Genomic DNA, 23,475 nt, shown 5'->3' with positions numbered 1-23,475 from the left:
ATTTTCTTTGAGATAACATTCTAGAGAGCCAGTCCTTCACTTGTATGCCACCAAATTTGATTATTATGTAAACTTTATTTTTGTTTCTAGTCTAAGTGCTTTATATAAAATAAAATGTTGAGTTAAAGGGATTATGATGCAACAGACAGGACTTCAAGGAAAAATATTTGGAATGGAATAGTTACCATTCAGTCATGACTAGAGGAAGAGTGTGTGTTTGCTAAGATAAGTGAAAATTTTGCAATGAATATACCTGGGACAGGATATTGTTTTATTCAAATTGTGACATAGAGTTAAAGGTTAAACAGGTACAAAGAAAGAAATTGTAAATATTTTTTATACAGCCATTTGCAGTGGCAACAAAAATATAATGGATTTAGGAATAAAATTTTAAAACTTTATTGAAAGAAATTAAAAACCTGAATAAATCAGAAGATAAACCATGTCCATGTGTAGAAAGAGTCAGTTTTGTCAAGATGCCCATTTTTTCCCATATTAATTGGATACTTCAATGCTATTCCAATCAAATTCTCAATAGTGTTTCTCATGGAATATCACAAGCTGATTTTAAACTTCTATGGATATGCAAAAATCAAGAAGAGTCAAGGCAGTTTTGAAGAAAAACAGATGGCAAGACTCATAAAACCATAATAATTTTTAAAAGGTGTGATAATGGTGCTAGAACAGACAAATAGATCAATAAAACAGAATAAAGATCTCATAAACATATCCAAATATATGGATACTTGATATACGGCATTCTGATCAGCAAGGAAAGAACAGACTACTCAACATACAATACTGGGTTGTTATTCGAATAGGAAAAAATGAATTGAATTGTTATGTAACAATACACAAAAATCAATTCCAGATACACTGAAACCCTAAATGTGAAAGGCACATTTTAAATCCTCTGGAATAAATTGTGAGAATATATTTATGATGTCAAGATAGAGTAGAATTTCTGGAATTAGACATACCAAAAGAAAGGGGAGAGACAAAGACGAGCTAAAAGAAAAAGATTGAAATATTTGATCACATTAAAATTGTATATTTCTGTGATTCAAAAGTTACTGTAAAAAAGTGAAAAGACATGTCACAGCCTGGAATAATATATTTGCAATGAATATAACTGACAAAACATTTATAGTCATAATATATAAAAGAATTCCAATGTTGATAAGACAAACAGCCTAGTAGAAAAATGGACAAATGTATTATTAATAAATAGATATGTCAAAAAAGGACACTCATAGTGCCAGTAAATATATAAGATATGCTCTATCTCACTAGCAATCAGGGAAAAGCATATTAAAACCATACTAAGGTACTTTTTGGGCTTTCCAAGTGGTGCTAGTGGCAAAGAACCTGCCTACCAATGAAGAAGACATAAGAGACACGGGTTTAATCCCTGGGTTGGGAAGATCCCCCATAGGAGGGCATGGCAGCATACTCCAGTATTCTTGCCCAGAGCATCCCATCGACAGAGGAGCTTGGTAGGCTACAATCCGCAGGGTCACAAAGAGTCAGACACTAAGTGACTTAGCACACATGCAAGATACTTTTCATCCATTATATTACCAAAACCAAAAAATCTGACAAATCAATAGATGACAAGAATGTAGAGAACCACGATGTCTCATTTTCTGCTAGTAAGAGTACAAACTGAAACGACAGCTTTGGAGATCAATTTGACAACACCTTGTCAAATCAAAGATGCACATACACTATGACTCAGCATTTAACTCCTGTATATCACAGAGAAGCTATAGGAGTATACAATGGAGACAGATAAAAGAGTCTTCATTACAATATTACAAGAGCAATAATTTGGAATCAATATAGATATGCATTAACAGGTTAATGAATGAGTAAATTATAATATATTTACATAATATATTAATACAGCAGTAAAAATGAATTATCAGCTATATAACATAGAAAATCTTAAACAAATATCATTGTGAAAAAAGCAAGCTGTAAAAGCTATGTACAAAGATTAATAACCTAAAACAATAATATATAAGTATACTTTAAATGGGTGAATTGGATGGGATGTGAATTGTATCTCTCAATAAAACGGCTTTTAAGAAAGTATGTGTGTGTGTGTATATGTATATATATATATATATATATATATATATATATATATATACATATGACAGAAAGACAAACAGACATGAAAATAATGAACACCAAAAATCAGGATAGTGTCTGTGGTACTTTGGTATTTCAAGATAGGACTAGATGTCAAAAACCTTTTAGGGAAAATGGCTGTGAAGGATGAAGGAGAAGAAGCAGGAGTATCAGGAAAACCCTCCCACTCCAAAGCAAGATTGGTACCTGCGAAAGGAGACAGGAAATGAAGAAGGATCAGGTGAGAGAGATTCACCTGCACCAGGGACGTTAAGAATGTCGTGGCAAGGCCGATAAGGAGTCCTTAAGCCAGTCACCTTTTATGGAAATTTTGCAACAAAGAGAAACAAGCCTGAATCTGTGTCCCCACCATGTACAGTCATTACTGGGAGCACCCCGGGGGAATTAATACAGCAGTAAATTCAGAAGAAAATCATCTAAGACCATTATCAACTATGTTTCCTGCAGCAGAGGAAATGAGTATCCCAGTTATCCTGGTGCCACATGAGCTACCTCTGGGTTCAGGGGTGGGAACTGTGATCCAGAAGAGAGAAAAGAAAAGCTCTAAGTGTGTTTGTAACATTTTACTACTAAAGCTGAGCAGTAGGGGTGTAGATGTTCACTATACTGGTCTCTTTAATTTGAGGGGCAGGGATGACGTAGGAAAAATAGGAGGTTAAGAAGCTGAACTCTCACATCCATACATGACCACTGGAAACACCATAGCCTTGACTAGATGGACTTTTGTTGGCAAAGAAATATCTCTGCTTTTTAATATGCTATCTCGGTTGGTCATAACTTTCCTTCCAAGGACTAAGTGTCTTTTAATTTCATGGCTGCAATCACCATCTGCAGTGATTTTGGAGCACCCAAAAATAAAGTCTGACACTGCTTCCACTGTTTCCCCATCTATTTCCCATGAAGTGATGGGACCAGGTGCCATGATCTTCATTTTCTGAATGTTGAGCTTTAAGCCAACTTTTTCACTCTCCTCTTTCACTTTCCTCAAAAGGATTTTTAGTTCCTCTTCACTTTCTGCCATAAGGGTGGTGTCATCTGCATATCTGAGGTGATTGATGTTTCCCCCGGCAATCTTGATTCCAGCTTGTGCTTCTTCCAGGCCAGTGTTTCTCATGATGTACTCTACATAGAAGTTAAATAAGCAGGGTGACAATATACAGCCTTGACGTACTCCTTTTCCTATTTGGAACCAGTCTGTTGTTCCACGTACAATTCTAACTATTGCTTCTTGACCTGAATATAGGTTTCTCCAGAGGCAGGTCAGTGTGAAGAAAGCTGAGCACGGAAGAATTGATGCTTTTGAACTGTGGTGTTGGAGAAGACTCTTGAGAGTCCCTTGGACTGCAAGAAGATCTAACCAGTCCATTCTAAAGGAGATCAGTCCTAGGTGTTCATTGGAAGGACTGATCCTGAAGCTGAAACTCCAATACTTTGGCCACCTCATGTGAAGAGCTGACTCATTGGAAAAGACCCTGATGCTGGGAGGGACTGGGGGCAGGAGGAGAAGGGGACAACAGAGGATGAGTTGGCTGGATGGCATCACCGACTCGATGGACGTGAGTTTGGGTAAACTCCGGGAGTTGGTGATGGACAGGGAGGCCTGCTGTGCTGCGATTCATGGGATCGCAAAGAGTCAGACACAACTGAGCGACTGAACTGAAGTGAAGAAGCTGATAGACTGGATTTACACAAGGCCTTCTCTAGAAATTTGCTATAGTGTGAATTAACAGACCAACAGGACTAATGGATAAAAATATTACAGTCTTCTTGATGCTAATCCAACTTATAGGGAAATTTGGAAGATTAAAAATAAAACAGGGAAAGTTGCAGGGGAAAATGTCCCTATGTGCTGACTGGGGCCGAAAGGGAGGAGTTAGCTTTACCTAGGAGCACAATAAGTTTATTCACCCTTGAAAAGGAAAGACTGAATTTATGGGAAAGCTGAAAGTAGAAGAACAGATTCTGTGGTGGGTAGGCAAGGAAATTCTTAATGACTGCTTTCATTTTCTCAGTAAAATGAGAAGTGAGCTGATCAGTTGTGAGTGAGGAAGAGGAAAGTGGTTTAGGAGGTTTGAGGACACTGAAATTGCCAAGGAGTCCCGAGGGCTCACTTGAGGTTTGTGGTAAGAGATTCAAAATGATACCAGTCAGCAGAGCTGTGTGCTTTCTATCAGCCATAAACTGTTGCTCATGCAGTTGGCTGAGAGAACGGAATGTTAGATTTAACCAAAGCAAGGTTTTGCCAGTAAAGTACAATGAACAGACATAAGGTGGAGGACTTTGAAGCTGCAGGGAAAAACACTGTTATATGATGGACTACAGGGAGTGTGGATACAGTATCATTTTACTCCTGTTTCCTTTCCTTTGTATTTTCTATAAACTGGAAGTTAAGAGCTAAAAGCTTGATTAGTTTCAGTTAAGCATTTTTGGCAAGAATACTTTGTAGGTGATGCTGTGAATTTCATATTGCATATCAGAAGGCACATAATATCTGGTTGTCCTACTATTTTTGATGCTAAGATTGAGCTCTGTGAGAACAATAAATAACTAAGGTAACACCTTGCAAATATCCCATTTTGAATATGTAAATCTCTTAACTGTGCCTGAGAAAAAGTCTAGTTATCAAAAGTATGAAGCAGGCACAAAAGTTTGGAGAACTGCTGTTTGAGAAGGTTACAGAATTTTTGACATTGAAGGACTCACAAGGCAGGGTTTTATAGTCATTGTTAGAAGCACAAGACCTCAGTGTGGAGAAAATTGTGGACAGGAAGAAGTTATGCATTACTTTATCCCCTTCCATTACTCTAAGCCTGAAACTAAATGACAGCTAGACTATAGATCGTTCCCCCCAAAATATCCCTGGATAGTCTAAGTATAATTTTGTAACACTACTGCATGCTGGCAAACAAACTAGTTTTTGGATTGCATCTGAAAAACAACATCAAATGTTGTAGAGGTTCCTGCTGTTTTTTGTAAAAAGCCTGAGAGGGCAAAGACCAAAGAAAGAAACATAATTAAAATGCATTTTTATATAGCATGTCAAGAAACTCACTGAGAAGTAGCAATGGTTCCTTCAATAGAGAAACCTGTCAGCATTCATTTGGCTAGCATAGATAGCAAATACTAACTTGTGACACATATTTCCTGATTTTAGAATTTTGCCATTGAGCAAGAAAAATTAATTTAATCAATATGGTATAGAGGTTTTCTACCTGCTAACAGTGATTATCTGAAACTGAAGTAGTCTTTTCTGACCTTAAGGGCTGCCTGATCCTATTGGTATAGGTACCTTGTCAACTGTCAGGCCAAAGACACCCAGAGTCCCTCTTCAACCAAAGGCCGTATTCAGGGATTGTCAAGATTACTCACATATAAGTAATTTTGAGTACAATTCAAGCCGGTGCTGTTTTTGTTCTATATTCACTGTATCATATAACACTAACACAGGTTGCATCTGAGCCTAGAGGAATCATTTCTAAACCCAACTGCATTTCTGAATCACCAGGGAGCTTACAAAAATCACAAATTCCAAAACCTCATCTGAATCTGATCATACTGAAAAATATATGAAGGTGGAAGCCCAGAGCAGAATCTTCTCTTTTAGTGGAACACACTGACAACGAAGGTTTTCACAAAAATGAGATAGTTTAACTCTTCTTTGCTTTTCTCACCTGTAGGAACTCTGGCTAATTATCAGTTCAGTTCATGTACCCTTTGATCAGATCGTTTAGAATTCCCAAGGAAGATTTAGTACTCAGAATTCCTCTTCAAATGGAAACTGCTCAGGTGTCTTGAACAGCTAAAGGGAATTCTGTTAAGCTCAAACCTTTGGTGCACTGAAAGGCAAGGGATATTATATATGTTTTTAAAAATGAGATTTTAGATTTGACTTTTCTTGGTCACTTTGACTTAGGCAGATTCTTTAAAAACAACATATACCTGGATTTATTGTTCCATCCCAACTTATTGCTCTCTGTTTCTTGATAGGTAAATTCAGTTTGTTCAGACTTATCTTGAAAAGTAATATAGTTCATTTTACCTTCTATCTTCTTTATGTTTTTACTTTTATCCTGTGTGATTTTCTTTCATTCACTGTTACATTTATGGTCTGCTTCAGTTATTTTTATCCCCCCTCTACCTACTAACATTAATTTGTAAATTCTCCTATGCTTTAGAAAGGCAGTGCCAAAGAATGCTCAAACTACTGCACAATTGTACTCATCTCACATAGAGTAAAGTAATGCTCAAAATTCTCCAAGCCAGGGTTCAGCATTATGTGAACCGTGAACTTCCTGAAGTGCAAGCTGGTTTTAGAAAAGGCAGAGGAACCAGAGATCAAATTGCCAACATCCGCTGGATCATGGAAAAAGCAAGAGAGTTCCAGAAAAACATCTATTTCTGCTTTATTGACTATACCAATGCCTTTGACTGTGTGGATCACAATACACTGTGGAAAATTCTGAAAGAGATGGGAATACCAGACCACCTGACCTGCTTCTTGAGAAATCTGTATGCAGGCCAGGAAGCAACAGTTAGAACTGGACATGGAACAACAGACTGGTTCCAAATAGGAAAAGGAGTATGTCAAGGCTGTATATTGTCACCCTGCTTATTTAACTTCTATGCAGAGTACATCATGAGAAACACTGGGCTGGAAGAAGCACAAGCTGGAATCAAGATTGCCGGGAGAAATATCAATAACCTCAGATATGCAGATGACACCACCCTTATGGCAGAAAGTGAAGAGGAACTAAAAAGCCTCTTGATGAAAGTGAAAGAGGAGAGTGAAAAAGTTGGCTTAAAGCTCAACATTCAGAAAATGAAGATCATGGCATCCAGTCCCATCACTCCATGGGAAATAGATGGGGAAACAGTGGAAGCAGTGTTAGACTTTATTTTTGGGGCTCCAAAATCACTGCAGATGGTGATTGCAGCCATGAAATTAAAAGACGCTTACTCCTTGGAAGAAAAGTTATGAGCAACCTAGATAGCATATTCAAAAGCAGAGACATTACTTTGCCGACTAAGGTCTGTCTAGTCAAGGCTATGGTTTCTCCAGTAGTCATGTATGGATGTGAGAGTTGGACTGTAAAGAAAGCTGAGCGATGAAGAATTGATGCTTTTGAACTGTGGTGTTGGAGAAGACTCTTGAGAGTCCCTTGGACTGCAAGGAGATCCAACCAGTCCATTCTAAAGGAGATCAACCCGGGGATTTCTTTGGAAGGAATGATGCTAAAGCTGAAACTCCAGTACTTTGGCCACTTCATGCGAAGAGTTGACTCATTGGAGAAGACTTTGATGCTGGGAGGGATTGGGGGCAGGAGGAGAAGGGGACGACAGAGGATGAGATGGCTGGATGGTATCACTGACTCGATGGATGTGACTCTGAGTGAACTCCGGGAGTTGGTGATGGACAGGGAGGCCTAGTGTGCTGTGATTCATGGGGTCGCAAAGAGTCGGGCACAACTGAGTGACTGTACTGAACTAAACTGAACTGATGACATAAAAATGCAACAACTATTACTTCCATCAAAGTGTTTACCAACATTCTCCCAACTCTGGAAATAAAACTTGAGATTGCCTTTACCTCCCACCTCTAGCCCATTTTCCTTAGCCCTGCACTCAACATCTTTCTGGATTTTGCCAAAATAGTTCAGAATCTCAGCTGAAGGCTGTCATTTAGTCTTCTATTACATGTATTTTCCATTTTAAAGTTTACTTAGCACTTGCATTGTCATTTTTCAGTAATATGATCAGTATCCATTGATGTAGGTAGATAGGTAGATAACCATTGAGGTAGACGGATAGATAGGTAGACAGTCAATTGACTTTATTTTATTCTTGTTAAAAGAAATATTTATATTCATCATAATTACTAATATCTTCCAATTTTTCTTCATTACATAATCTATTGAGTGAAATCAACCTGAAAATTCATTGGAAGGACTGATGCCAAAGCTGAAGCTCAATACTATGGCCACCTGATGTGAAGAGCTGACTCACTGGTAAAGACCCTGATGCTGGGAAAGACTGAAGGCAAAAGGTGAAGAGGGTGGTGGAGGATGAGATGGTTAGATAGCATCACTGACTCAATGGACAGGAAGTTGGATGAATTCTAGGAGATGGTGAAGGACTCGTGTACTTGGCATCCTGCAATTCATGAAGTTGCAGAGAATCAGGCACAACTTAGTGACTGAAAAACAACTGAGTGAAATTCATTCTATTTTCCTTGTTGGCAGTTTTCTTTCCTAAGAGTTTTCTTCAGATAGTGTTCATGTCCTTTAGTGGCTCTGTAAGATGAGCAATATCTTATCAATATATTTAAAGCTTAGATCACAGTCTAATTCTCCCAAAAGATTATCTTTCAGGTTTCACTGTAGCAAATGGAAATCTGATGCTAACTGCCCTTTCTCTGTGAGTAATTTTCCTTGAATCTAGAACTAAAAGATTTTCTAATGACTCCTGAAATTCAGAAACTTCATTAGAATAAGTCTTGGTGTGCCCAGGTCTTGTAAATCCTTTCAATATATGATGTCAAGCCTTTTTTCCACCTTTTTATAATCTTAAGGAAATTTTTCTGTACAAATTAATTTTTTGCTCTGCCTTTCAATCTAGATATTTTCCACCATTTGGGCTTCTTTATATTCACAAGTTAAGCTTCCTGAACCTATCTTTCAAATCTATCCTAATTTTTATTTTATTTTTCTCTGCAGAGTAAGATAGTTCCTTTGTTTATCTTCTATGTATCTCTCAGCAGCAAATTATTTTTTTTCAGTTCGTTATTTTTTGTCCCTCTCCCTTCAGTTCATTTTTAGTTTTGGAAAAATTACAGAGTTTTTTTTTTAATGCCCATAAATGTCCTTCCTATGATCTTATTGCCTCTCTGTGAAGATTTTCATTACTTTTTGATAAAAGTTTTTCTCATTGTTCTATTGGTTCATGTCATCTGGTAACTGAGCTTGGACTTCTTCTATCAGGTCACTGTAGCCGTTAAAGAAGGGTATGATTTTTCTTTGCCTTCTCTACCTCCAAAACATACTCTAATAAGTCACTTCCCACTATCCCCACTGCTAACACCCTAGTCCCACTCATCATCATGTCTTCCCTGGATTTCAGCAACAGCTCTGAACTGTTTTCAGCCCTGCCATCCCCATAGCAGCCATCATGATCCTTTTAAATGTGAAGTCAGATCATGTAACTTCTTTGCTCTTTTTTCTGCAAGGGCTTTCTATTTCATTCAGAGTAAAAGCCTATAAGGCCTTACAAGGGCTGGACTGGGTTATTTCCCTCCTCTCCTATTAGTCTGCCTCAGTCCTTTGCTGCACCCAGAAGTGAAGCATCCTTGCTTATCTGAAAGGATACTAGATGAACTCCTGTGTTAGGGTCTTTGCACTGATTGTCCCCTCCTCCTAAAAAGCTCTGGAATCTTGGCTGATTCTCTTACCAGTTTCAATTCTTTGCTCAAATGGCATCTTCCCAATAATGCCTGCTCTAACTACTCTATTTAAAATCACAACTCACTCTGCCCCATCACAATACTTTTATCCCTTTTACACTATTTTATGTGTTCTATTTGCATCTTTACCATCTTACATGCATTACATATTCCTTTTGTTTATTATTTATTTTTAATAAATGAAATCATACATAAATTATCCTGCTAGAATGTAAGCTTCATGAAGTCTAGATCTTTGTTTAATTCACTGATACGCCCAAGTGCCTATAACAGTTTCTGGAACACACTGGATTTTTAGGAAACATTTGTTAAATGATTATCAAGTAAATTATTTTTAAAATTATTTGCTGTCCAAAATTCATCAGTTTCTTTTTAGGCCACTTGTTTTTGCTGCTGCTTCTTGTGCTATTTATTTACCCAAATATCTGACAGTCCTGAGACATCTATTCATATTTATGAATGAAGGTAGCTGGAATGGCATATCCCTGCAAGTACAAAGGTCTGTTTCCTTTAATGGGAGGCTGGCTGCAAGCAAGTCTTTCATGGAGGTGCTTGAAGATAGAACAGACACTTATACTTGGACCACACCCAACCCCCAACCTCTCTGATCAAGCTAAAATGGTAAGGGCTACATCCTTTGTGCCAAAACCAACCCTACACCTCAACAGAGCTATTAATGTCTTTGATGTACAGGTCTTGGAATTTAGTCTGAGGATAAACATGAGATCAGGAACTCTGCATATTGATGATGGAGGAAAGTAGGAAGGATGGACGAGGGAAGACTAGCACACCTGTTTTGAAGATGTCCTTTCCACTCGTCATTTCAGTGGGTCCTTCCTGGCACCTTTCATTCTGTCTGCATGCTTGTTTCCAAGACTCTCAGTGAGGAACCATACTTCCTTACAAGGGATAACTCTCCACTGATGACCTCAGTGCACGCGTGAGATGAGATGCCCTCCTGTCCAATTTATTCCTCAGAATAATCCCATCATTTTCACTCTTTCAGAAATCCTCTGCCAAATTGCTTAGTATTTTGATGACCCAGCCTACATCACCTTCTTCACAGCTAATCATTACTCTATTCCCTTTTATGTATTTTAATTAGCACTCTGTGCAATTTACTTAGAGATGTGAATAAAGGAATATTTAGACCTGGATATATCTTGATTTAGACCAGGAATATCTTGAACCAGAGGCCAGATGAAACTTTGAGGAAACAGTACAACTTCTTAGGAAGAAGAGAAAACATTTCTCTAAAGTAGAGAAAATCCTTAAGTTTTGCTTCTGGTTCTTTTTCTTTTTTTTAATTCAGATAAAATTACATTTAATATATTGAAAGTTAATGCTTTTAAATATCCAAGAAGAAACTCCCCATGTGCACACTGGAGAATGCAGTCACTATGATTCCTAAATCATTCCTACACAATAGATGATGGTCATAGTCCATTTCATTTTCAGAAAGATGGATGGAAAGATATGGGAGGTGACTAAGGACTTAGAGCAATCCTACCAATCATCTACATACTCCATAGACACGTATCTAATGTTTGTGTCATACAAATTCACAAATCTGGTTTATCTTAGAATTCTATAAGGACTATATAAATCTTTGACTTTAATACAGTCTTTGTATTTGCAATACCCAAAAGACAATGACAAAATTGATTTCTATAACAAAATCAGCCATTTAAAATTAGGATGTATTTTATCCTTGGCGATAACTACAAAATGATAAACTGACAGCTTTTTAAATGTATGTCAAATTTCTTTTGTGATCACCCAACTGAAAAATATTTCTAAATGCATTCCCTGGTGATAACTGACAATGACTTTAGTATTCTCAAATCTTTGATTCGAATACATCAGAATTCTAAAGAAGTACATTTCAGAATAAATTTCTTAAGATAAAAAATTCTTATAGGCTTAATTCATTCCAATAGTTCAACTGCTCTTTGTTTCCCCAGGTTAATTGTAAAGCAGAATAAATACAAGCTGGATTACATTACAACAAAAGTGATACAGCAGCCTATGATGTTATACATGAATAGTTACTGCAGGCACAGTCTCTCTAGAAAAAGCACACTTGTTACAGTGAAGATAGAGTCTGCTCTTGAAAGAGAATGAGAGGCTCTCCAAGTGATAATTTTACAGTGTTTCTTCAAGGCATTGATCTAAATTATACTTACCTTAAACCAATAAAATGAAATGGCAATGTTCATTAACAAAGTAGGTGACTGCCTACATGGTTTAATTTGAAGGTTGCTCTGAGCTCTCTCTATTAATGGGATGTTATAGTGCTTGGAATCCACAAAAATCTGACCTATTCTTTGAGATTTTCAGAAGGATCCTAGAAAATGCTGAAAAAGTTTCTTGGGAGAAAATAAGGAGCTTTGAGATAGGAGAATCTGAAAGGTCATGCAGGCCTGATTTTAGATCCAATTATTAGGCAGATAGGGCTTTCCTGATGGCTCAGATGGTAAAGCATCTGCCTACAATGCGGGAGACCTGGGTTCAGTCCTTGGGTTGGGAAGATCCCCTGGAGAAGGAAATGGCAACCCACTCCAGTACTCTTACCTGGAAAATCCCATGGACAGAGGAACCTGGGAGGCTACAGTCCATGGGATCGCAAAGAGTCAGACATGACTGAGTGACTTCACTTCATTAGGCGGATAATCTCCAGCAATAAACTTTCTCTTCCACTTAACACTATTACAAATAAAAAAAATCATTCCATCTATCTTAAGAAAGGAAGAGAATTTATTTTAAATTCAGTGAAGTATCATAGGAAACCAAGAAAACACACCCAACCAGAGGCCAGAAGACGGGCTGACTCCAAGGTAACTTTCTTTGTTGCTGTTGTTGTTGTTTTTTTCATTTTTATTTACTTATTATGTGGGTGCGCCAGGTCTTAGTTGTGGCAGCAGGATCTTTGATCTTCATTGCAACATGCAGGATCTTTAGTTGCCTTGCATGCGAACTCTTAGTTGCAGCATGTGGGAATCTAGTTCCCTGACCAGGGATTGAACTGGGACCCTGCAATGGGAGCACAAGTCTTAGCCTTTGGACCACCACCAAAGTCCCAGCAGTCACTTTTTTAATCTTCATTTCTCTCACCATTTCTGTGCATCTTAGAACACCTCTGTCATTCTCCTTCGTATTGTTCAGCTTCTCTATCCATCTTAAACACAATCATAATGGACAGCTTCCTCTTTAAGCCTATAGATCCTTAAGTTAGTGACTCTCTGCTGGATTTGCTGGTTACCTGCCCAAAGAATATCAGATGGTCGCAGCTCATCTTTTCAGGCCAGACCATCCACTCATGTCTCTGGTCATTGGCAAGCAATAAGTGGACCAATCTTGAGCCAGGGGTTCACCTTGACCCAATACCTGCAGCCAGGGGGAGCATGGTCACACAGACAGTAGGTCCATCCAAAGGGGCCAGGTGGCGGGAGATGAAAGGCTGGTATACATTCTGCATCTTATTTTTTTTTCTTCTGTAAAAGATGGGCAAGTAAACTGTTCCATAAATTTCCCTTGGGATTGAGGTACTTCAGACATTTTTGTTGTTCAGTCACTAAGTCAACTCTTTGTGGTTCCATGGACTGCAGCACACCAGGCTCCTCTAATCCTTCATTATTATCCAGAGTTTGCTCAAATTCATGTCCATTGATTTGGTGATGCCATCCAACCATCTCACTCTCTGCTGCCCCCTTCTCCTTTTGCCTTTTTACTTAAACAAATAATAGCATGTTGAGAATAGCACATTGTCCTTCAGAGCTTCTCAGCAAATGCCACTAGCTTAATTCACTTAATATAGTTATCACTGATGGTGACTGTCTTCAAATTTGATCTTCACTGCAGTGTCAGCATGTATAAGCAATGGGTCCAGAAGATATAGACAGTGCCTGAACTCTGAGGACAACTTCTTGAGATCGATTTATGTAAAGCCTCATATTTGCAGAACATTTTATAGTTTACAAAGTGCTCTCTCATAGATGCCATCATTTCATGCAGATTCCCTTCCAAGGCCTATGTAACTATTTCTGCTGCATCTCCTTTGCTCTGAGGCCAGAGTTCTGCTCACCAGCTCTGCTGGTGCTACTCCTTAAGACAGAAGGCTGCCAGGCATGTGATTCATGATTTGATTTTGATTATTCAAATGATAAAAGAAATTCCATAGGTGGTACCAATGTTAATGGAAGAAACACTCAGGATGGGCATGTTATGGGAAGTTAGGAGGGTGGAGAAGTAGTGGCCCAATCCTCCAGTAAAAGAGAAAACTAAAGAGATTAATATAGTTCAGAAACTATCTTGTAGTTTTTTGATGATCCAAAGCTCAAGGGGTTACCTCTTACCCTTCCTTATTTCAGACTTCTCAGTATGTTTCATTGATGAAAGTGAAATAGGAGAGTGAAAGAGTTGGCTTAAAACTCAACATTTGAAAAACTAAGATAATGGCATTTGGTCCCATCACTTCATGGCAAGTAGATGGGGAAACAGTGGAAACAGTGACAGACTTTACTTTTCAGGGCTCCAAAATCACTGCAGATGGTGACTGCAGCCATGAAATTAAGAGATGCTTGCTCCTTGGAAGAAAAGTTATGACCAACTTAGCATATGAAAAAGCAGAAACATTACTTTGCCAATAAAGATCTGTCTAGTCAAGGCTATGGTTTTTCCAGCGGTCACGTATGGATGTGAGAGTTGGACTGAATATTCATTGGAAGGACTGATGCTGAAGCTGAAACTCCAATTCTTTGGCCACCTGATGCGAAGAACTGACTCATTTGAAAAGACTCTGATGCTGGGAAAGATTGAAGGTGGGAAGAGAAGAGGACGACAGAGGACGGTTGGATGGCATCACTGACTTGATAGACATGAGTTTGAATAAATTCCGGGAATTGGTGATGGACAGGGAGGCCTGGTGTGCTGCAGTCCATGGGGTCGCCATGGGTTGGTCACGACTGAGCGACTGAACTGAACTGAACTGAAAAATCTTGGATAATTATTATTATATTTGCATCACTTCAGAGGTTTAAAATACAGCCTGATACAATGGGGAAAAGATACTTTCTTCAGCAAGTGACGCTGGGAAATTTGAACAGCCCCATGTAAATCAATGAAGTTAGAACACACCATCACAGCATACACAAAATAAATTCAAAATGGCTTAAAGACTTAAATATAAGACAGGACACCATAAAATTCCTATTAGAGAACATAGGCAAAACACTCTGACATAAATTATAGCAACATTTTCTTAAGTCAGTCTCCCAAGGCAACATAAATAAAAGCAAAAATAAACAAATGGGATCCAATCAGACGTACAAGCTTCTGTACAGCAAAGGAAGCCATAAACAAAACAAAAAGACAGTCTATAGGCTGGGAGAAAGTATTTGCAAATGATGTGACAGAAAAGGGCTTAATTTCCAAAATATACAAACAGCTCATAGAACTCAATAACAACAACAAAACAAACAACCCAATCAAAAAATGGGCAGAACAGCTAAATAGACATTCTCCAAAGGAGACATACAGATGGCAAGCAGACACATGAAAAGATGTTTATCATAGCTAATTATTACAAACATGCAAATCAAAACTACACTGAAGTACCACCTCACACCACTCAGAACAGCCATCATTAAAATGCCTACAAATAACAAATGCTGGAGAGGGTGTGGAGAAAAGGGAACACTCTAACACTATTGGTGGGAATGAGAGTTGATGCAGCCACTATGGAGAACAGTATGGCATTTCCTTAAAATGCTAAAAATAGAGTTACCATATGATCCAGTAACCACATTCCTGGGCATATACCCACAGAAAATAATAGTTCAAAAATTACATGCACACCTGTGTTCATAGCAACACTATTTACAATAGTCATGACATGGAAACAAACTAAATGTTCATCAACAGATGGACAGATAAAGAAGATATGGTACCTATATATTGAAATACTACTCAGCCACAAAAAGAATGAAATAATGCCACTTGCAGCAACATGGATGGACCTAGAGATTATTATAATAAATGAAGTTAGGGAAAAACAAATACCATATGATATCACTTATATGTGGAATCTAAAATACGCCATATCTATGAAACAGAAACAGACTCACAGACATAGAGAATAGATTTGTGGTTGCCAAGGGGAAAGAGGGGTTAGGGGAGGGAAGGACAGGAAGCTTGGGATTAGCTAATGCAAACTAGTATACATAGGATGGGTAAACAACAAGGTCCAAGGTCTACTGTATAACACAGGGAACTATATTCAATATCTTGTGATAAACCACAATGGAAGATAATATGAAAAAAATGTGTGTGTGTGTGTTTAACTGAGTCACTTTGCTATACAGCAGAAATTAAAACAACATTTTAAATCAACTAAACTTCAATAGAATTTTTTTTAAAGAAAAAATAGCCTGCAATCTGTCTTCTTACAGCTATCTTTAAAGAAACAGGTGCCCTGCAAACGGTACCTGCTTTGAAGACTCATCCACAAATTAGTCCTTTCCTCCTCTGTGGGTTCTTCCTATTTAGAAAGAATCACATATAATTGGTCAGTCAATTGTATCTAGGATTCACCTTTAAATATGAATTTTAGGGAAACAGTATAAAAGCAATCTAATAGCAACTTGTGTTGTATGCTTCTTATCAGATTCTCAGTTTCCAGACTCATCAAATATTAAAGTTCTTGGAGCAAAACCCAACCCTCCAGAACCTGAAATATTTACCTGGAATTATACTCGGAATACAAAGAGCTAAGACAGGAAAGAAAAACAAAATACAATCACAACAGTCTGTTTCTCCCAGAATGTGTGTTCTGAAAGAGGAATGTCAAGGGGCAGTCAGATGGAACCTGCTTAGCCTATCTCTTGTTCTCCAGCCCCTTGGACTATCCCTGCCCTTGTGCAATGGTAGCAACTGTTAAATTACCACCCACTACAGGAAACCCTTCTCTGTGCGATCATGACTAAGGAGAACACGATCTAGTACTGCCTTTGCCCTTAGAGAACCAGGTGACTTGCATTTCTTATTTAACCTCTTGATCTGCTTGTCTTAAAATGAGGTCAGACAGTCATAGCTGATCTGCTTACTTCAGTAGGCTGTTTAAAGTATAAAATAGGATCATATATGAAACGCTATTTTGAAAAGATAAGAATTGCTAGCAAAATGAGAAATGCAGTGAAGGTGGGCTATTTTTGCTCAGAACCCAAACAGTAACATTATTTTTGATCTTATCCACTGAAAAGCAGCCTCAATCTAAGTAATTTTCTTTTCTTGGATTTAAGCAGTTTGGGAAAGAATGTGATGTGAACATTCTGCCACCATCATCCCACCTGACCTCTTTAGGCATCTGCTGACACTTTTCTCAACACACTGGTGGATCCTATTGACATTTTCCTCAAAGCCCTTTTGGCTTCTGACCACAACCAAGTCCCAAAGTCAATGCCACACGTTTCATGGTTTTCTCACAGATAGCCATCTCCTGTATCTATTTATAGGGAGTCAAATCATAATATGTGTAAGCCATTACACACAAACACATACCACATACACCTGCTGAAAAACTGTCCTTTCACATTTTCAATTCTGCTGCCTACATTTCCTAATACTAAAGGTTCTGAATCCCTGACTCTGTTCTTCATACTTCAGTGGCCCAGTAGCAAGGGACCAAATTCAAATTTTAAATATATCTGCCAGATTTTAGTGTTCTTCTATGACTACACATATACTGACAGACTAGAAAAAAGTGTCTTAATCAAAAGCAACTGCCTTAACTGCTTGGAAGAGACACCGTTGTTGTTTATATTTTGAAAAACCAATGCTTCTTTCAATATAAAAAGGCAAACAAAAGCCAGACAAGCAAATCCAAACCCTGATACCAGATCTTTATTCACAGAATGGCATATAAGTGTCCAATGCCACTGTAACTTCATTGCAACAAGATGATGTTCAAATTATTAATAAATTTCCAAACACAGAAATTAAGGATTAGAATTAACTGCAAATGCAAGTTTATAGAAAAAAAAGTCTATAAATCTTAATGGAATTCTCCAAAAAGGTCATTTAAATGATAAAGTTTAGGGTTTCCCTGTGGCTCATGGTAAATGCAGAAGACAGAGGTTCAATCCCTGGTCTGGGAAGATCCCACATGCCATGGAGCAACTAAGCTCATGGGCCACAACTATCAGGCCTGTACGCTAGCGCTCAGGAGCCTTGACTACTGAAGCTCGTGTGCCCTACAGCCCGTGGTCCACAAGAAAAGTCACTGCAATGAGAACCTCGCACAATGAAACAAAGAGTAACCCCTGCTGGCCCCAACTAGAGAAAAGCATGAGCAGCAACGAAAACTTAGCACAGTCAAAAACGAAAAAGACAATTAAAAAATTTTTTTTTAATTTAGAGCTGCTGCCCTTTTAACAGAATAAACACTGAAGCCTAACTAACTACACCATCTGCAGAAGTTAGAGCCTCTACAAAGATGTGTCATCTATAAGTCAGACACCCAATAATTACAGAATCCTAGAGGTCGAATGAATTGAAAAATCCCTTAAAAGTACTGAGACAGACAGTACAGGTGAAATGTATATACTATAAGAACCAAACACACAACCTGGCAAGTTTAAGCACTGTAAATATTTCAAATGAATCTATTTCAGTTGTTACTGAAGGGAAGCCCAGGTGGGTAAGAGGTAAAGAAACTACCTGCAATGAAGGAGACAAGGGTTTGTCTGGGTCGGGAAGATCCCCTAGAGTAGGAAATGGCAACCCACTCCAGTATTCTTGCCTGGAGAATCCCATGGACAGAAGAGCCTGGCAGGCTATACCCCATGGGTTCGCAAAGAGTCAGACACAACTGAGAGACTGAACACACACACACAGTTTTTACTGATTGAAAGTAAATATTTCAGATAAAATCCTGCAACAAGAAACACTCCCCAATAATTTAGAGTATGCAGATTAGCAAGCACATACATTAAACACACAGTAACAGCATCATAGAAGTAGGTGGTAGCACTGAACTTTAAGAAAAACTAAGTTCAAATCCCAGCTCAACCCCCTACCAGCTGTCTGACACTGGAAACTTCATTTAACTTGTCCAAATATCCAACTTCTTACTTGGATAGAATGGGAATAATAGCATCTCATCACATATTATGTAGGGTTATTATAAGCATGAAATCAAGTGAGATAATTTTCTGGAAAGAAAAACATAAATCCAAGATATCACTGTCATTGTTATTACTGTACCAGTATAATTTTACTCTTCAAGTATTCTGAAGAGTAGGTTTGGAAAATGACAGATTCAGCTGCAATATTAAAGGGAATTTCAACAGAGATAAGGACATTCATACATTCTTGTAAAATAGTTTCCCAGAGGTATAGTATTGTAATGTATCAGTCAGTTCAGTTCAGTCACTCAGTCATGTATGACTCTTTGCAACCCCATGAACTGCAGCACACCAGGCCTCCCTGTCCATCACCAACTCCCGGAGTTCACTCAGACTCACATCCATCAAGTTGGTGATGCCATCCAGCCATCTCATCCTCTGTCGTCCTCTTCTCCTCCTGCCCACAATCCTCCCAGCATCAGGGTCTTTTCCAATGAGTCAACTCTTCGCATGAGGTGGCCAAAGGTACTGGAGTTTCAGCTTTAGCATCATTCCTTCCAATGAACACCCAGGACTGATCTCCTTCAGAATGGACTGGTTGGATCTCCTTGCAGTCCAAGGGACTCTCAAGAGTCTTCTCCAACACCACAGTTCAAAAGCATCAATTCTTCGGCACTCAGCTTTCTTCACAGTCCAACTCTCACATCCATACATGACCACTGGAAAAACCATAGCCTTGACTAGACAGAACTTTGTTGGTCAAGTAATATCTCTGCTTTTTAATACGCTATCTAGGTTGGTCATAACTTTCCTTCCAAGGAGTAAGCATCTTTTAATTTCATGGCTGAAATATACATTGCAATTTATATTGTGATGCAATTTATGCATCACTATAAATCAGATGAAAGAAAGTGAAAGTGCTAGTTGTTCAGTAGTGTCTGACTCTTTGCCACTCTATGAACTTTAGCCCGCCAAGCTCCTCTGTCCATGGGATTCTCCAAGCAAGAATACTGGAGTGGATTTCCATTTCCTACTCCAGGGGATCTTCCCAACTCAGGGATCGAACACACATCTCATGTCTCCTGCACTGGCACTGGCAGGTTCTTTACCACTAGCGCCACCTATGAGTGACTTAGATAAATCAGATAGAACAGATAAATTTTGCACTTAACACAGTAAAACTTTCAGAGTCCATGCAGTTTTCATTGAAGAATTTTGCTTAGGACTTATAGGCAAAAAACTCCATAGTAACCAAGTAGAGAGATTTATAACAATGACTTTAAAACCATCCAGTGACTCACTAGAAAATTTCCTCAATTCTGGAACAGTTTTGCAAATATTTTTTAATAACCAATAAACTGCCTAAGCTGTAAAATATAAATCAGCTTAAAAGAGGCAGATATAAATAATTTTGAAAAAAATTAAATATGTGTCACCCAATTCACCATAAAATAACTTTCTGAAAAACATGTAGAGGTTTTAAATATAAAAGGCTAAATCACACATCAAGATACCTTTGCAATAATTAGACATTTTATTTTTCATAATAAAATGCTAAACTATGAAGCATGGTTTCCTAGCAACAACAGTAATACTAGGTAAATAAAATAGAATTTAGCTTCCAGCAATCAGCAACCATTCAGCTTCCAATGAGAGGTTGAAATCACATGGATGCCTGCTTTTTCATTTTCATTATCATAAAAATAAAAAAAAAGTAATTGACTTTCTAGTTGTAGAATTATTCTTTCAAAATTTGTAGGAGACATCAAAGAGGTGCCCAGTGTTCCCTGGACAATCTTGATCCTTCCTGGTCAGTGTGTAACTACACTCAACAAGGTCATCCTTACCCAATATGTGAAGGAAGAAGCTTCCAACATGGCATAAATTTTGAAGGACCAAGACTGATCTCATCTCTACTCACTGAAGTCTGAATTTCCACACTTGGAAGGAATCTGTTTTTGCTTGACTGGAGCTCTTTGCTTTGCTTTTTTTGTTTTTTTCTTTTTCTACCTTTTCTGAAAGATGTCTCTTTTTTATTTTATTGCAAATATTCCCATATGCACCCTGGTGTCTCAAGTATAAATCTTTGACCAAATCAAAGGCTAGACATGTGAAAGAACTGCGCAGAAACAGACAGAAACTGATAACATCTTCCTTCCTGGAAGATCCCTGTTTTTGGTTTGTGTCATTTGTCTATCCTACTTCCTTATGGTCAAGTGCTTATGAAGTATAATCTAATTCCTAGCTAAGGAGTAAATGCTGAGTACTCTAGGCTAATCATGGTAAAAACCCTTGCTAGTGACTACCTTAGAAATGGGTATGTGGTATAATCTGATCAATGAAACATTAGATAGAAGTCTACTCTGTAGATCTCTTCACTGATATATAAAACAAAAAGACACAGAAAAAGATATGCTTTTATAGTAGAGAGTGTTTTGCCCAGGTGCAATGCCTGGAACTTCTGCAGGTATCCTGTGACCAAGAGGAACAATATCCTAAAGATAAGCCAGCATAATGAAGATGGTAGGACATAAAGAGGAAAAGAACTCAGATCCTTTTATGTCAATGAACTGCTGAATTAACCAACTCTAGTGAGTGAGTGAGTGAGCGAGTGAGTGAGTGAAGTCGCTCAGTCGTGTCCGACTCTGAGACCCCATGGACTGTGGCCTACCAGGCTTTCCGTGGGATTCTCCAGGCAAGAGTACCGGAGTGAGTTGCCATTTTCCTTCTCCAGGGAACCAACCCTAAAGCTGCTTCAAATCTGGGTTTCTTAAGATAATACATATCTTTACCATTCAAGTCAATTGAATAGTATGCAAATTTTCTATTATTTGCAGTCTAAGAGCAAATGCAAAGTTGCATTCTAACTACTGTAGAACTTCTGTCAGAGCAAGACAGATGAGAAGTCTCTTACAATATCCTTGTGGATTTGATGGAGAAATGTGGATTGAAGGACAATTTTATTCAATTGACTGAATTTAAAAAACCACTTATTTGAAACTGAAGGACAAGAATAAAAGAAACAAAATTGAAAAGTTAATGGAAACTATTGAAGACCAGAAAAAATCTGAGTCCAGCCCCAATAAGACAAATTATTAAGAAACATTTTAGGAGGTTGTTTTGTCTCCTAAATGAGCCTTTTTCTCCTTCATTTATAACTTGTTCATATATGTGTGTTCACATGCACAAATGCACAACCTAGTGTTATAGATGGCCGGAATATTTCACACTCTTCAAGACTTTCTTTGCAAGAACACAAACTAGCTTTAAACAATAATCACTGTATATTCAGTTACTGTAGAAATCACCAATAGCCCAGACAGAGCAACTCTGTACTTTAGCCTCTCTGAAAAGTCCTGTGCCATGATGATGGCAATGCATAATAAAATACTTGGAATTAAAACCTAATCTCTATATAATTTTCTTGTCCTTCAATAGTCTGTTTATTTTACTTTCCAATGCCTTCTCCAATTCCACCCCATGTTCCCTTTTACTAGTCATGCTCATAAATTTGTTAAAGCATGAGATGTAAGATTTATGCTAATTCTTAACTGTACAGAGCTAAATATATATTACATGTTTTCTAGAAAGCTTAACAATTCAAAGCAATCATATGTGTTCAGAATAAAAGTGATATATTCACTTTGTTTGAGAGTGAGATAGAGATGTACTGACTTCAGAATACAGAGAAGAAACCAAAATTATGACCTACCAAATCATACTTCAAACTCAAAGACCCATTCACTGAAAGTGAAAAACTGGCCAATAAAACCATTGACTAAACAATAAAATTCATAATACTTGAGCTTTATTTTGATATCACAACAAGGCTTCAGGTTAATTCCTCCACATGAATGAGCTCTTGGTAAATATTCTCTAACCTTCTCAGTTAGAGCTAGTTGTAAAATCAAACTAAGAATCAATGTGAAAACTGAAAATTCATGTATGAGCCTTAGAGAAGACAAATTTAAATATTAATTTAGAATTTTGAAAATGTGACTATGAGCACGTGAGTAGTTTTTTCATCTAAGCTTAAATGATCCAGTCAAGAGGTCACCAGTTTCTACTCTCTGACTCTAGTGACTCTAGTGACCATTTCCTTGTGTAGCTCTAAGAGAAAATTATTTATAAGAAATACGGTGTTCAGAGTATCCAAGATAATAGCCTCTCTATGTCATGTCTTCTATGATTTACAGGAAATTTTCGTGTTGGTACCATGTGTTATGTACAGGAAAAGGAAGAATGAACATTATATCAAATCATATGTATATATGTAATGGATTATAGGAAAGTTTCAAGTACTAAAATTTAAAATTCTATTCAATAATAACTCACTGAGCACACATTCTATGTAATGTTATATATTTTATGCTATGCATTGATTTTTTTAAAGTCACATTTATCAGAGTCCTGCACTCAAAATAATCTTGTAACATCCTCGTAAGGGAAGTATAATTGAATGGCTAAGAAAAGTGAAATAAGCTAGTCACAGAAAGATCGATACTGTATAATTCCACTTACATGAGGTATCTAAAGTAGCCAACTCTAAGAAAATAGAATGGTGCTTGCCAGGGGCTGGGGGATTGGGAAATGAAGAGTCACTGTTCAATGGTTCATGAAGGTTCAGTCATTCAGCCTGAACAAAATCTAGAGACCTGCTGTGATATGGTGCATGTAAGTGGCAATACTATAAACTTACAAGTTTGTCAAGAAGACAGATAACACATTATATGTTTCTAA

At 37.8% G+C, this 23,475-nt stretch overlaps 1 long non-coding RNA gene across 6 annotated transcripts in view; it reads right to left on the bottom strand.

Annotated features, from left to right (window-relative positions):
- Positions 1–23,475, bottom strand: part of LOC132657297 (uncharacterized) — a 209,085-nt gene that overhangs the window by 114,402 nt on the left and 71,208 nt on the right. The window contains exons 4-5 of one of the 6 annotated variants that reach the window (XR_009595229.1): positions 16,099–16,151; positions 12,353–12,646 (exon numbers count right to left, since the gene is read on the bottom strand). The exons of 4 other annotated variants lie outside the window; for them this stretch is intronic. This is a non-coding gene — a long non-coding RNA (uncharacterized LOC132657297). Of the gene's footprint in view, positions 1–12,352; positions 12,647–16,098; positions 16,152–23,475 lie in introns of those variants that run through there. One more of the 6 variants, XR_009595228.1, reaches the window with a different exon arrangement.

This window comes from Ovis aries, chromosome 10, assembly GCF_016772045.2.
Source record: "Ovis aries strain OAR_USU_Benz2616 breed Rambouillet chromosome 10, ARS-UI_Ramb_v3.0, whole genome shotgun sequence".
NCBI lineage: Eukaryota > Metazoa > Chordata > Mammalia > Artiodactyla > Bovidae > Ovis > Ovis aries.
This window is presented reverse-complemented; position numbering and strand designations above follow the sequence as displayed.